Genomic DNA, 14651 nt, shown 5'->3' with positions numbered 1-14651 from the left:
CGGGTGGCAGGAAGGTACGCTGCCAGCCCGATGGACTTTTTAAAAATGGAATGCCGGTGGGGGGAAAGTGGAGGGAGGGGTAAGTGCACCCTCCCCTGCCCTTGAAGATGCACCCCCCCGCCAGCGAACCGGCGAACCACTCGCAGTTCGAACCGGTTCGGAGGCTCATAAAGGGCCTCCGAACCAGTTCCGTGCACATCCCTAACCCTTGCTCTGTTCTGACCTTCAGATGAGTGAAGGTGAGACTGAAGGCAAAATCAGACCACCGTGATCCCACCCTTTCCTGCTCATGGAAACAATGTGTGGAAGGGATTAATCAGTTCAGTTCAGTTTCATTTATTATAATCACTGATCAGTTCTACACATTTCAATCCAAACCCAAATAAAAAGAAGAACCTTAGGAGTAAATATTGGTACATAGACTGTGTAAAGAGCCCCTGGTGGCGCAGTGGTAAAACTGCCGCCCTGTAACCAGAAGGTTACAAGTTCGATCCTGACCAGGGGCTCAAGGTTGACTCAGCCTTCCATCCTTCCGAGGTCGGTAAAATGAGTACCCAGAATGTTGGGGGCAATATGCTAAATCATTGTAAACCGCTTAGAGAGCTCCAGCTATAGAGCGGTATATAAATGTAAGTGCTATTGCTATTGCTATTGCTAAACACTATTACATAAAAATAAAACAAAACAGAATGAAATGAAACAAACTAAAAAACCTAAATTAACCATTTCTAGCACACCATGTGCGGAACTTAATCGCAGCCATACACGAAATGGACACCTGATACGAGACATCATCGGTGTGTTTATCAGAGAGAAGTATATAAAACTCAACAGAATTGTTTGGGTATCTAGAAACAAGAGGAGTAAAATATCAAAAATGTAAATTGCAGTAAAAAGAACAACAGGGGGGAGAAATGTTACACGTTTACAATGCTGCCTTGAGGTACGTTTCACGAGCAGTTTCTCAGAAAGCACAGTTTTACTGACAGAGCATAACACAAGTCAGAACTTGCCTGGGAGACTTCAGAGAGGAGCATTGACCAATCAGGAATGCAGGAAATGTAGTTGATGTTTAATCCAACCTGGGACTTTTACACAAAGCTGGCTTTACCACGAGTTTACGGGGGGACTTTACTGCGAACTCGAAGTTTTTTTAAAAAAACTGGCGCAAATAGTGGGTTTTTTTTAACCCTGGATATAAATCGGGCTACACTCTAATGTGCAGTGAAAAACCTGAATTGTGTGTGAACTGCTCCCTGATAACTCACAGGGACTTCAGGGTAAATCTAGCCGATATATGAATGCATCCCCTCCATTCCAGAGGAGATGCAAGTTAGAGGGCTTCAAAAGCCCCATGTGAAAAGCTTCCTGGTGACTCAAAGTCCAATCATGGCCCTGTCTAGTTTCAGGGGAGGAACATGAATAGAGGCCTTGGATGATTCATAAAAAGGTCATACAATGAAAATGCTAGAAGGGATCCAGTGAGAATCAGCCAGGCCTGGCTCTCTCCTGAGACAGAGTAAGTCCATTTGGGGCAGCAGCAGTAGTGGCCTTTCCTAACAAGCCAGGGGGCACCAAAGGAGACAGCTCGGGTCGTTCTTCTCTCTCTCCTCCCCCACCCGGGATCTGTGCTACTGCAGGCTGGTCAACCACGCATCTCTACCTGATGAATGGCCAGCCTGCAGGCAGCTGCCTCCTTTGGTGCCCCCTCTGGGCACTTTCCAGATTAGCCCCTGCAACAGGGTCACAACATACCTGCGAAGTGTGCTTCCCCACTTCCTGTGTTGCGACACCGCAGTCCCTACGCTGTCAGTAGGGTGCCGCTCACATTTCTGATGCCTTATTCTGGATTTTATCGCTGTAATTTAATGCAATAACGTTGTATGTCCTTTGCAAAAAAAAAAAAAAATAGCTGTAATTTTTCCATTTTAAGAGGGTCACAATTCTGTTTCGGCATTGTAAGTGGTGTGGTGAGGATGGTTACATCTGCGTGGATGGTGATTTATCAATATAAAGCTCCTTTCCGTTTTAGAAATTTATTTCTTTTCTTTTTTTCGATGGGCTTGTGAAGAACTTTACACCTTGATTTTTTTCTCCATGCGGTCTGCAAAAGAAAGCCAACGTTCTGGCAAGGCTGGAAATGTGCTCCCTACAGCAGCAGAAACGTGGAGACCGCCGGGGGCTGCCCTCCTCCTGCTTGGCCGTCCCATTGTTCCTGAAGGCAGCAGCCACAATAAGAAGGTTTGTGCACAGAAGTCCCCCCCACACACACACTGTGAGCTTGCAAGCAAGTTCTGTGGCACAGCCTTCCCCGCCCCCCTCCCCGAGTGCATTTGCATCCCTTTTTCTCGCCCGTTTTTGCGCACAGTTCTAATAAAGCTAATAACAATAATAATGCTAAGGGGGGGGGCCCCTCTTGCTTTACATGTGCCACAGCCAGAGAGAGAGAGAGAGAGGAAAGAAAGACGCATCCTTGGGGGTGAAGTTGAACCATGTGTGTGCTTGAACGTTTGATTGTGTGCACATGCGTCTCTCTTTCAGAAAGCAAAAAGGAGATGCAAACTCCTCAACAGTGGATTGCAACTCTGCAGCTGCCAGTGCAGTTTCTTTTGGGGTGGGTGGGTTGCAGCACACAGTATGAACGGTTCCGCCTGGGGGGGGGCATTGTTCCATGGACTATGCAACAAACGGCTTACACCATTTCTTTACATTTCCAATGCGATCGTGCCAAGCCGAAGCATTTTACACCACCCCAACCACTGTAGAGCATGTAATCTGGAAAGCACCCTGGTTCATTCGGACAAGCCACTACTGGACAGCAGAGAGTGACTGGCCCAAACTCACCCTGTGCCATGGACCAGGACCTATTGCCACACCAGGTTGGTCTGGGGAGGGAGAGCTCTGAGGACAAGGTTCCTGGTTTCCAGGAGATACCTGCACAACCTGGGCGCTTTCCAGGTTAGCCGCTCAACAGTGGCACAATGCTTCCCTTCAGGCAAATCCCATTCAAAACGTAAATAGCAAAGCACCCAGCAGGGGGAGCAGTGTCATGCAAACGAACAACCCCAAAAAACAGCAACTTTTTTACGCTGGATATATAACATCACAGCACTAAATTGCATCGATTCAATTCTAAACAAGGCATTGGAAATGTGAACGGCACCCTGCTGTCAGCGTAGGGACTGCGGTGTCGCAACACAGGAAGTGGGGAAGCACACTTCATAGATACACCGTGTCCCCATTGCAGGGTATAATCTGGAAAGCGCCCTGGCCCCAAAGCTACCCTCGGGGAACCTTCTGTATCCCCAGCCATATCTGGACCTATTGCTGAGAGTTCTGAGGATGAGGAAACTGAAGCGTCACCTTGCTCTGAGGACACCTCATTGCCCCTTTACTACAGTTCGGAGGAGTACGTTGACCCTCCTGCAGAGACTGATCCGTAGGAGTCTGCGATTAAGAAATAGGGCTCAGCCCTTTAACTAGCCATTGGGGCTATTCTCACAATCGGGAAGAATCGGGCTAGGAAAGCCTAGCCCGATTTTCCCCGATCGTAAGAACCACCGGCCTTGGCTGCGAGCCCGGTGGTTCTCCAGCAGGTAACCCGCTTTGGTGGCCCTCCTCTTAGCCCGGGTTTGCAGAGTGAGTGCTCCGCAAACCTGGGCTATCTGGTCGTGAGTAGCCACATGCAGCTCCGTGCTGTGGCTACTCACGAGGAGACCCCCAGAGGGGAGGAGAAAAGCCGCCTCCCGGCTCCGGGGTTCTCACCAGCATGCCCTGCGCGCTCACGCAGGGTATGCTGGAGCTTTCAGGGAGCGATCGGCCCCCGCTCCCCCCAGCCCCCGCCAGCTCCATCACGGAGCCGGCAATTGTGTGGGTGGCCGATCCGGCCGCCCAGGGCTGCTGCCCCGATCGTCTGTGGGGAGAGTGGGCTTAGCCCGCTCTCCCCGCAGTATAATCTAAAACGGGTCTCACTGATCATGAGACCCGCCTCATTGTCTCCGGGATTGTGGGTGGAGTCTAGGCTTATACCCAGCAGCAGGGCTATATAAGAGCTCAGTTTGCAGTATGAGTTGCTGAAGCAACCTGGTTGTACTTTGCTTGTCCAGGAGATTTATCAGACTTTACCGTGACTTAACTTTGGGAGGGTGTGGGTGTGCATTCACATGTTGGCCAGATTTGCCCCTAAGTCCATGAAATGTTTCAGAGAACACTTCACACATGATACGGGTTTTCCCCTCAATATTGGAACCTAGCCTGATTTATGTCTGGGGTTAAAAAAATCTTTTCTTTTTGCGTTGGAGTATCGGTTATGCCCTGAACTCACAGTAAAGCCTCGTGGTAAAGCCACGGAAAAGCCTGCTGTCTGAAAAGCCTCCTGGTTCCTGATCCTCAGCTCCCCTGAATATGCCCTTTGCTTGCTCCTGAGAAGTGCTGTGTATTGACGACAGGCCTTTGACCTCCTGCTCTGTTGACTGTGCTATACGTCTCCTCCTGAACTACAGGACCTGTGGGTCTTCTGAACTACAGAACCTCGCCCTGTGCAGAACATGATCCATGTCTGAAGATCAACCTAGACAAGATGATGTACATTTTCCACAACAGGGCAAGTAGCAGCCGTTTCCATTGGGAAGATGGCAGGGAGGGGTCAGTCAAGCTTCTTTTCCAGTGTTGGTGATCTGAATTCCTCTACAGCTGATTTCTTTAAATATGTAGAGACACCAGCCCTATTCAGTCATTATAAAAATGGTTAGAGATTGTAACTGGGGGGCGGGGGCAGAAGTGGGGTTCCCATTTAAAACTGCCAATGGTAAGGCATCATCTCTTGCTCTGAAGAACACTCTCTGGTGGCTGGGTAGAGAGAGTAACAATAAATCACTGGCTGGTTCCTGGCTGTGATTGCCAAGATGTCCTCTTGTGGTCTGCAGGATGATACCCAGGTCATTTTGATGCTCAATGTCCAAGATCCACTGTTTGAGAATCTTCTTGGCCTGATTCTATCCTAATAGTGACAGATATTTCTTTAGAATTCTTTAGAATTTAGATGCCAAGTGATGAGAGTTTTGCTAGCAGTGCTTGTATCCAGGAAGACTGAAACCTGTCGGCCAGTACAAGGGGAATCAGCCCCAAAGGGGAAAGTTGATCTTGAGACAGTAGTTGAAAATTGAAACTCATGCTTTGGATTCCACCCTTTGAAAACCCATTTCTACCTTAGTGCAGCATTAGAAATACATCTGGGAGCCCAGAATACAGCTCTTATAAACTTAGACTGGACAATCTGCAGTGTTCTGTAGTTGGAATAGTGGCCCAGTTGTTCACCGTACAGACATTGAGCCAGTGGTTTGGCAATGAACAGATTTAGTGCAGCAGAAATAACTTCTCCTTTAGAGCAGAAAAATATCAGAATGGCTGATGTACCTGTTGGGCAGTGTAATCCACATGGGCCTTCCATGACCCTGTGGCATGAAAAACCACACCCAAATATTTAAAACTGTTAACCTGTTCAATCCGATGGCCCTTGATTGACCAATTAAAATTCTTAGGCTTCTTGGCAAGGACCATCACCTTAGATTTCTGAAAATTCATAACCAGGTGGTTATCCTTACAGTAATTGGCCAGGAGCTTAAGAGGGGTAGAGCCTAAGATCTACTGGGGTTTGAGAGATAATAGCATCAGCATCCGCTTACAGCAAAATTGGGATTTTTACCCCCGCGATGTCTGGCAGATGTAACCCTGGATCTGAGAGATTTTTGGCTAAGGTGTTTATATGCAGCTTAAACAGAGAGGGTGCCAACCTGCACCCTTGTTTGACTCCTTTGCTGGAAGTTATTGGGTGTGAAAGTGAGCCTCGGGGTTACCTCTCACCCTGACGTTGGTGTTCTCATAAAGCTTTTGAATGTGAAGAAGTAATTGCCTATCAGTGTTGATATCCCTGAGTTTTCCCCACAACCTTGGCCTCGAAATTGAATCTAGCGCTGATTTGAAATCTACAAAGGCCACATACAAAGAGCACTTGGGCTTACTGCTATACTGGATGGCTTTAAGAGGGGTTTGGATAACATCATGGAGGAGAGGTCTATCAACGGCTACTAGCTGGAGGGCTATACTATAGGCCACCTCCAGCCTCAGAGGCAGGATGCCTCTGAATACCAGTTGCAGTGGAGTAACAGCAGGAGAGAGGGCATGTCCTCACCTCCTGCCTGTAGGCTTCCAGCGGCATCTGATGGGCCACTGTGTGAATCAGGATGCTGGACTAGATGGGCCTTGGGCCTGATCCAGCAGGGCTGTTCTTATGTTCTCAATAAGATGGTGTAGCACTAAGGAATGATCCATAGTTGAGCGCCCCATTCTAAAACCAGCCTCTTCATCCCCCAAGATGTCTTCTTGGTGGCACCACTGTGGCAAACCCACCTAAGTAGCCACCCTTTAAAACAAGGTTAAGGGAGCGAGTGTTACCTTAACCCTGTTTTTTAAATCGTCTGGCAGCTGCTGATGCATCCAGCTGCTGATGCCAGACTGCGGGGAGCCCAGAGAGGCCTCATCCCCTAGGAAGCTGCTGTCTACTGAGACTATTGCCCCCCCCCCAGCTCAATATTGTCTACACTGCTTGGCAGCATCTCTCCAGGGTTTCATGTTGGGGTCTTTCCCAACCCTGCCTGGAGATGCTGCCAGGGATTGAACCAGGACCTCCCGCATGCTAAGCAGATGCTCTACCACTAAGCTACAGCAGCACCATTTCCAAGGAAGTTGCCTTCTACCAAATCAGGCCATTGGCCCATCTAGCTCAACACTGGCTGGCAGCAGTTCTCCAGGGTTTCAGGCAGAAGTCTTTCCAAGCGTTACCTGAAGATGCCGTGGGTTGAACCTGGGACCTTCTGCATGTAAATCCAATGCTCTACCGCTAAGCTACAGCACTTGCCCCAACAATCTGCTCCCTGAGATGACTACGTCACCTTGCTTCATGGTGGGGCCGCCCCGTCCAAGCCACTAAGCCACACAGACTCTCCAATATTTTCAGCAGCGTGGTGAGTGACCCTTTGGATTTCTATACACTCCTGGCTTGATCCTTTAAAAGGGATTGATGGTCCCAAGTTCCAGTTGCAGGATTCAGACTGGTTCATCTTGATGTACCCCCCATGCTCGCTTAAATACATACATACCGGAAAGAACTAAGAGGACGAACAGCAGCAAGGTGGATGGACTCGATTACGCAGGGGCATAGCAAGGTTGGAGTGGGCCCAGAGACAAGATTTTAAAATGCCCCCCACTCACTGAAGCTCAGCTCATGAAGTAAAGAAATCTTAAAAGAAGCTGAACAGTGGTAACAAAAAGCATCTCTCTCTCTCTCTCTCTCTCTCTCTCTCTCTCTCTCTCTCTCTCTCCTATGTGCCACTATAGAACATCATCCTAAATTATATTTTAAAAGGTTTTGTAAATTGTGGATGATGCAAGTCATTTAATGCATTTCCCTGTCATGTGACTTGCCTCTGGGGGAGGGGGTCCCCAAGGCAGTGGGGCCCCAAACACTGTCTCCCCCTGCCCTATTAAAGTTACACCCCTGTGATTACGACAGCAGTGAATGCACCACTGAGAGACCTAAAAGGCCAAGTTGAAGGCAGATTATCCTGGAAAGAATCTATCTATGTGGTTGCTAAGAGTCGACACCGACTTGACGGCACTTATCAATCAGCAAGAACTAGAAATGTAAGCTTTGGAGGTGCATTTGCATGCATAGTGGTGGGGACATCACTTGCACCCCCCTAAAAAAAAAAAAATCAGTGCAGGCTGGCATGCAAAATGAAATCTGAACAGACATTCTCAGTCCGTTGGCTGTTCTTTCTCTCTGCTTTGATCGATATTTTGCTACCAGGTCGGTATTAGGTAGGGCCTTCCTTCCATTGTTTAATTCTATGGCCATCGGGTTATTAGCTGAACAAACAGGTGGGTGACTGAAGCAGTTGCTGCCCAAGGCGGAGAATTATGTTGACTGTGTGGCTAAAATTCTCTTCCAAGAGCTGAAATGCCTTAGTGATTAGTCCTGCTGCTAGCCTGAGTCCCCGGCTTTTGCCATTTAACCAAGCCTGGTCATTTGTCCTACTGACAGTAATGGGCTTTATTGGGTTACTATTTGTGAAGTTTGTTTTGATGCCTGCCAGAGGTTACTGCACTCTAGGGGTGTGCACGGAACCGCCAACTGCGGTCTGGCACTGGGGTGGGGTGGGGTCGCTTTAAGAGCGGTGGGAGGGTTTACTTACCCCTCCCGCCGCTTTCCCCGCTTGCCACCGTAAACATACGAGTAATTGGGGCGGCAGGATACCTCCCTGCCGCCCCTTCCCCGATGTTACTTGCAAAACCTCCCAGGAGTGCATTGCGCGCCTGCGTGCACGTCACAGTGACGTTAAGCGCGCGCTCGTCTCTGTGACGTGCGTGCGGAGTGCACTCCTGGGAGGTTTTGCAAGTAACGTCGGGGAAGGGGCGGCCCAATTACTCGTATGTTTACAGCGGCAAGCGGGAAAGGGGTGGGAGGGGTAAGTAAATCCTCCCGCCGCTCTTAAAGCGACCCCCCCAATCCAAACCACCCAGGTCCGCACTGGTCTGGACTGGTCCGGACCGGTCCGGAGGCCTTTTCAATGGCTTCCGGACCGGTCCGGGTCCATCCCTACTGCACTCCTGTGCACTCTTTCTAGGGAATCATGTTCCATCAAACTCCATGACTCTTACTTCTGATCAAATATTTATTTATTTATGTTTATGTTTATGAGTACCCAGAATGTTGGGGGGCAATATGCTAAATTATTGTAAACCGCTTAGAGAGCTTCCAGCTATAGAGCGGTATATAAATGTAAATGCTATTGCTATTGCTATTGCTATTGCTATTATTTATGTTTATTCACCAAACATTTGTCTCTGGGAGGTTAACATAAAACAATTAAAGCACATATAAAAGTTAAAACAAATCAACAGTTTAAAATCAACCATAAAATTAAAACAGACATTTTTTTAAAAGCTGAGAAAGCTTTTCAATATGCTTAGGATCCTGCTTAGGAATATGCTTAGGATCTGGCAAGCAAAGTGTGTTACAGATATTTTTATCATACTTTTTATATACACACATACACACACCATTATACAAAAGAGAGAAAAGGAATAGGGTCAAACAGCCCAATTCAGACACTATGCTGCATGAGTGTACAGATAGATGTCTGTACACTCGTACATGTGTTTGTGTGAATGGCTATACCTGAGTTCATTTTTAAAGTGAACCTGAATGCAGGCCCTTCAAATGCAGGGTACAGATTGGAAGTCTACTGCTATACCTGCAATCAACATAACATGTGAATGACTATACCTGTGTACAGATCTGTACCTGTGTACACTGTACACACGTTCTACAGTGTTGAACATAATGTGTGAATGAACCTATTATCACTACATTTCTTATTCCAATGGACCAAGGGCAGGCAAACTTTGGCCCAGGTGCCAAAGTGCAGACAACGTGATTTTGAGTGGCACTCACACTGACATCTGAGAGGAGGCTCCACCGCTGAATTTAGCAGGAGCCATTGTTGCAGGGGATTATGGGAGCTGTAGTCCAACAACATCTAGGGACCCCAGTTTGAGAGACCTCCTGTTCCATTGGGTTTCTTCTCCTAAGTTGGGAGTGCACACAGTTGCAGCTTGTGAAGGCTATGCAATGTGCTACAGGAAGTCCTCAGACTTATGACACAATTGCTTCCTGAAAACTATGTCTTCAGTCACAGAACGTCTTAACTCAGAACCCATTTTTCAATAGGAATCAACGTTCTAAGGAGGGGAGTTGGTTCCTTAACCACGGTTACATACCTTATTCCCCCCACCCCGCCCCCCTGCTGCTGGCACAAAACAGCTACAATACAGGAGAAGGAGGAGAGCTGGTTTTGTGGTAGCAAGCACAAATTGTTCCCTTTGATAAGCAGGGTCCACCCTGGTTTGCATTTGGAAGGAAGACTACATGTAGTCTCTCCCAGACTACATGTGATCGGGCTGGGAGAGACTCCTGCCTGCAACCTTGGAGAAGCTGCTGCCAGTCTGTGTAGGCAATACTGAGCTAGAGGGACCAAGGGTCTGACTCGGTAGAAGGCAGCTTCCTCTGTTCCTATCTCCCAGCCTTGTGTTGTCTAGATGAGAGCATTGCGACAGTTTTAACCCCACCACAAAGTCTTAGCAAAGACACACAGCAAAGCCACCACAGGAGAAGAGGCTGGCCTTATTTCTTAGCAGACCTGGTTTATGCACGAGGCAGAGAGAAGCAGATGTACAGGTGACTTCCTTGCCCTGGCTTGCAAAGAGTCTTCAGTTCTTGCAGCCAGAAGGAAACTGCAAGTCGAGAGGACGAGACAGATCCGAGGCTGCCCACAGTAGCAGGGGATGTGGCAAGGAGGGTTTCCAGCAAGCCTGTTCCAGGAGAGGATGGGACATTTCTGCTGAGGAGTGGCTGAACTTTGGCCAGTCACTATCTTTGGCCAGTCACAGGGTGATGGTAGACTGACTTTGGACTAGACTGGTAGACTGACTTTGGTAGACTGACTTTGGCCAGTCACAGGGTGATGGTAGCCCTAGCAGAGCCAATAAGGATGAGAAACCCGTTCCCCAGTGCCCAGTTCCTTAAGGAGGGCAGAAACCCCTGCAGCGGAAAGGAGAGCAGCTAGAAAGCAACCGGAGTCTGGCATTCCATCCAAAAAGGAGGAGAGAGGCTTGATGATTTGCTATTCAAAAGCTTTTCCAGCTTCCCTGGGGGAAAAAGGTATCTCCATCATGAAAGCCCCATATTGATCTACCTTTATTTGCACACATTATTTATGCTGACATTTTGCCTTGCCAAGTGGAAAGGCATTCATACAGATTCACCGTGTTGCTCTTGCCTGCCTCTTTTCTTTCTTCCCTCCTTCCCTCTGCTGTCTTTCTCAGCTAAAAATCGAGATTGCATGCTCCTTGGGAAAGGGACCTGTCATTTGGCTCTGTGTAAAGTCCATCAATGGTACTTTATCAGTTGTTTGATTGTTCAGAGAGCGCTTCAGCTGTGTACTTCACACCATGATTGCAAAGTAATTCATGAAGCAGTGTTTAACATGTTGTTGGGAGTGTGTGTGTGTGTGTGTGTGTGTGAGAGAGAGAGAGAGAGAGAGAGAGAGAGAGAGAGAGAGAGAGAGAGAGAGAGAGGTGGTGCAACTGTGGGGAGTCCAGCCAGATTTAACTATTGAACAGAGAGGTGATAAAGCAGGTCAAGCCTTTCTGGAAGTCCTTTTGGAGACGGGACCATAGCTTAGCACAGAGAACATAGCTGCCTTTTGAGGGGAAGGAGGTGTGAAAGATCCAGAGATAGAGCATCTGCTTTGTATGCAGATGGTCCCAAGTTCCATCCCTGGCAGCATCTCCAGGTAGGGCTGGGAGAGACAGATTCCTGCCTGCAACCTCAAAGAGCCGCCGCCAGTCAGAGTTGACAGTACTGAGCTAGATGGACCAAGGGTCTGACTTGGTATAAAGCAGCTTCCTATGTTCCATGTTCTGCCCCTAGGTGCATGGGGCATTCTGCCCCAAAGCATGCCTTTTATACTACTACTAGTAGTAGTACTAGTAGTAGTAATAGTAATAATGTGCTCCAGGACAGAGCTTTTACAATTAAAACAGTTTCTTGGCTCACATTAAATCCTTTACCCTGTGTAGGACACTCTCTTCTGCATCCCCTATGCCCCTTCCTCTCACAAAACCAAAAACCAGATGCGCACTTTTGCAATGTCCTTCTGCGTGGCGCTTTCCAGACTAGCTGCTCATCATCAGCAAAACGCCTCCGTTCAGGCAAGTTGCATTTGGAATGTAAACAGCAGGGGGAGCAGTCTCGCGGAAACTAACCACCCAAAAAAACCAGGAACCTTTTGACGACGGATATACAATGTCCTAGCTCTATATCGCCGAAATTAAATTCGCAACAAGGCATTGGAAATGTGAACGGCACCCTGCTGTCCACGGAGGGATAGCAAGAGTGGCTATCTGGCTGGCTGGCTAGTTGTCTGGCAGCTGGATTTTTAATTTTAAGCCTCCTAGCCGCAGTGGAAGAGAACGTACTTAGGGGTCCAACAAATACTGCAAAAGAGGGGAATATTAAATGCAATTTGCTTGTATTTCGAGACGGACTGCAACTTCTGGCTTGTGTTGGGTTTGTCTCTTCAAAAGACAGCTCTGCATACAGTGCATCACAATTGTCTCTTCAGTGTGGATACTGCTGGTCAGGTTTGTTGCTGGCCCTGTTTGTTGCTGGCCCTGTTCCTAGTCTACACAGCAATCAGGTTGGGTGTTGTTGTTGTTTTGCTATTCTTCTTTGGTTTTTCCTGCTGTTACATAAGAACACAGGAAGCCGCCTTCTACCGAGTCAGACCTTTGGTCCACCTAGTTTACTATTGTCTACACTGACTGGCAGCAGCTCTCCAAGGTTTCAGGTAGGAATCTCCCCCAGATCTACCCCGAGAGATGCTGCCAAGGATTAAACCTAGGATCTCCAGCGCGCCAAGCGGATGCCCTGCCACTGAGCTAAATTCCCATCCTCATAGGATTTCTTACAGCTGACAGTGCTCACATCAGGGGTGTAGCTATGATGGATGGTTCAAAGGACCCAGCCCCCCCCAGGTCCTGAGGGCCCCCCAGCTCCACCCCTCCCTCTTTTCTTCATTATTTCCCTCATTCCAAGGCACCGTCAGAGAGAGGGCCAACCACGGGCCCACCTCCCTTAGCTACGCCCCAGGCTCACATGTTGTCACCCATCCAAATGCAAACCAAGATGGACCCTGCTTAGCAAAGGGGATGACTCACACCCTGTGACGTGAAATGTGTCCCGGGTTCCAAACAGCTGACCTTCAAACAAACTTTAGGAAGACAATACAGCCTGTCGGTGAGTTAGGGACTTCCGGTAGTTACCGTACTTGTCATAACAGAATAAGCAACGCCGTGGAAGGGAAGGAGAGTCGACATGTAATTCCCCCTTCCGCCAGTTCCCTTTCTCTAGGCCAACTTCTGCCTTCCCACCACCCTGAAAGAAGCTAAGGCTCAACAATAGATCAGGAGCAGCTCGTCCTAATGAGTCAGGGGGACACCCAAGGAGGCGGCTCAGGTTTCTCCTCTCTCTCCCACCCTGCCTGCTGCCTGTAGGCTGGACATCCATCAGGTAGAGCACCGTGGTTAGGAAATGCTTGGAAATGCTGGAACACAAGGTGGACACCAGCAGCAGCCGTCAGGAGGGGTGCCGTGCTGGGGATGGATAGGGCCAGTTGCTCTGTCCAGGAGAGACGCCGGACCCATCCGTTGGGGCCAGCATCTTTAAGAAACTGCGAGGCACGCCTGCTCAGAGGAGATCATCGCAAGCCCGTGACATGTAGGCTTGCAACGATCTCTAAACTGCACGGGCGGGTCTGGCAGTTTCTTAAAGATGCTGGACCCAACAGATGGGTCCAGCATCTCTCTTGGCTGCCGCCGGAGGAGGGGGGAGGGAGAACTGCTCCACTCCCCCCCCCCAGCCACAAGTATTTTTTTAAGCGGAGCTTTGGAGGGGCGGCCCCCCCAATGAGATTGGGGGGCCTCATACAGGGCGGGGGGAGGGGTGTCTCATGGCTGGGTGGTCCAGGCACCTGAATTACTTTGGTGCACCCCTGGGAGGGGCTGCTGAGCTCTTGGAGGCATAAAAAGGAGGGAGGTGCACCAGAGGGCCGGCAGACCGCCTCTAGGCGGCCACCAAAGCTGGCCACCAAAGGGGGCCAGCTTTTGGTGCCGGGCCTTCGGGGTGGGACTGAGGTCTAGGAGAAGGTTATATTCGGGTGGGGCTGGAGGTCTGGGCTAGAGTTTGCAGGAGGCTTTACACACAGGGTTTCTGCCCCGAATCTCCTTCAGTAGAGAGCGTGTGCATACACTCACTGGAGCAGGACCTTGCTCCTCTGCAATGCCAGGTCAGTTCAGAAGAAGACCGAAATCATCCACGACTTGATCATGGGTGAGGCAGGGAGCTGACCCGGCTTGTATAAGTCTATAACTGAGACTTGGCTGCGGGAGGAAAGGGGTCCAGTTTGGGCCCAGCTTCTCCAATCAGATTACTCTGATGGGGAGCAGGTTAGGGGAAGTGGGTGGGGTGGGGTAGGGTGGGGTGGCTGTGGTCCATAAGAATACCATCTCCCTTACCAGAGCCTCTGTGAGACAGATGACTTATACCAAGTGTATATTTCTGAGGCTGGGAACTAGGGATAGACACTTGGTGTACCGTCCACCCCGCTGCCCAACGGACTCCCTAACTGAGCTGATGGAACCAGTCACAGAGTTGGTGTTGGAGTCTCCCAGACTTTTGATGTTAGGCGACATCAGTATCCACTTTGGGGCTGGCTTGTCTGGTGCAGCTTGGGAGTTCATAGAGGCCATGAAATCGATGGGCCTATCGCAATTAATTTCAGGACCAACTCATGGTGCCGGAAACACACTCAATTTGGTCTTCTGTTGGGCTCCATCGTCAGGAGATCCTGTGGTTTCCCCATTGTTATGGACGGACCACTGCCTGCTTCACAGCCACAACCCACCCCTGCAGGGGTGGTGGACCTATTAGGATGGCCCACCCGAGAAGGCTGCTGGATCCAGTAGGATTC

General features: G+C 49.3%; 1 non-coding gene across 1 annotated transcript; it reads right to left on the bottom strand.

Moving 5' to 3' along the window:
• Positions 1 to 6657: 6657 nt before the first annotated feature.
• Positions 6658 to 6728, bottom strand: TRNAA-AGC (transfer RNA alanine (anticodon AGC)). The gene has a single exon. It is a non-coding gene; the product is annotated as a tRNA-Ala (tRNA).
• Between the last annotated feature and the right edge of the window lie 7923 nt (positions 6729 to 14651).

Source organism: Hemicordylus capensis, chromosome 7 (assembly GCF_027244095.1).
Source record: "Hemicordylus capensis ecotype Gifberg chromosome 7, rHemCap1.1.pri, whole genome shotgun sequence".
NCBI lineage: Eukaryota > Metazoa > Chordata > Lepidosauria > Squamata > Cordylidae > Hemicordylus > Hemicordylus capensis.
Note: the sequence above shows the minus strand (reverse complement) of the source record. Positions and strands in the feature narration are given on the sequence as shown.